At 37.9% G+C, this 1,709-nt stretch overlaps 1 pseudogene; it reads left to right on the forward strand.

The window, feature by feature from the left end:
• Nucleotides 1-463: 463 nt before the first annotated feature.
• The window catches only part of LOC106336089, a 6,089-nt pseudogene continuing 4,843 nt past the window's right edge, over nt 464-1,709 (forward strand).

A 1,709-nucleotide genomic window follows, 5' to 3' on the forward strand; every position in this document is an offset into this window, starting at 1 on the left:
ACACTCTGCACGCTAGGTTTGAAAAGACATGGGACCAAGTTCCAAACCCGTTCTGCAAAAGGGCATGAAAACAGAACGTGTAATTCCGTTTCTCTACTCCCACAACGCTTGCAGGTAGGATCCACTGCTATTCCTCTTGTTTCCAGCGAGGCACCAACTGAGAGCGCCTTGCTCGTCACCTTCCAAAGAAAGTGTCGGATCTTTGGGGAACCCCAAAATTACTTATACATATATAATATATACATACATATATATATATATACATAAAACATATATTAAGAATTCCAATGGGAAGAACCCCTATTGGAGGTGCTCTTATACAACGTCGGATAGTATGTCTTGTCTTCATCTTTAGTCTTTACACAACAGTCATTAAGCCTTTACCAATATTATTTTTGCTGTAAAAGCAAAGATACTACATTTTAACCAATACAAAACCTTCTTCTCTGTGTATTGTTCCTATATGGAAACAGAAGCGATGGAAAATAATCCAGTTGAGCAACATCATGTCGACACTTCTCGTTCATTTAGCTTGGTAAAAGAAGCTGTTCCCACATTCGGCCAACGGATTATGCTACCAAGAAAAATTCATACCTTAAACTCTAAACCAGTTAGTCCTATTGCTAGCCCTAACATCAGCCAGATTGCTAAACCGTTAAGTCCTAGAATCAGCACCCTTCTTTGTCATCTTCTCCATGGAAGCATCACCCTTTTTTGCCCCCTTTTCCTCAAGGTCCAAAAGACGAGTTGATGGATGTTTTGAAGAAGCTTGAAGCCGAGATAACGGAAACAAAGACAGAGGTGAGGATGTTGAAGGAGAGGGAGTTAGAGACAGAGGTGTCTTTAGCTACTTTGGATGCTGAGCAAGATAAGAATATATCAAAAATGGCTAAGGCCGAGGCTGATGCTGCAGGGAAGAGTGCAGACGCCATGGCCAAATCAGTAAGCTTTAAGGAAACAAAAATAAAAGAAAATGGAGATGAAGAGAGGGGGAAAGAGCTGGTGAAAAGAAAGCAGAATGAGTATACTCACTTGCTCAAATACTTCGAGTTAAGAATGATAGAAACGTATTATATAAACTACGGAGAACTGAATATTGTAAAGGAAAAATTGATAAGATTATACCAAAGATTAAGAAAAGAGGATGATACAACTGCAGAGTCGAGATATTATCTCTTTCCTTAACTCAAAATACGTCCCGTAGTGTGACAGTTCGATAACGTAATGAGTCCCAGGATACAACTGCAAAAAATCTTCTGATTTGCGTCACTCTATCAGAAGCCTAGCAAAACTAGTTTTGTGTATACTCTCAGACTCAAAAAAAAAAAGAGAAGACACAAAAATAAAGAATCAAATATTCAAGTGGGAGAATTCTTTTTACTATACTGGTTCGCATATGTCAATACATTCTGAATGAGTATTAACATAGTGTTATAAAAGTAATGGAAAAGTCTATATTTATTCATAACATAGAGGTTCCTTATATAGGAGATTACACCGTCATAGATAAATGGAAAGATTACAAATCATAATCTCTTAGTTATGAGCCATCCACAATCTGGTTCATAACACTCCCCCTTGGATGCCATAACCATTTAGAGCTTGTAATGTGCTTTAATGTTGCTTCATTAAAACCTTACCAGGAAAACTCAATTGGGACAAAATCATGGTGAAGGAAAAAGAGTACAACACGCATTACTCCCCCAGAT

This window comes from Brassica oleracea, chromosome C1, assembly GCF_000695525.1.
Source record: "Brassica oleracea var. oleracea cultivar TO1000 chromosome C1, BOL, whole genome shotgun sequence".
Classification (NCBI taxonomy): domain Eukaryota; kingdom Viridiplantae; phylum Streptophyta; class Magnoliopsida; order Brassicales; family Brassicaceae; genus Brassica; species Brassica oleracea.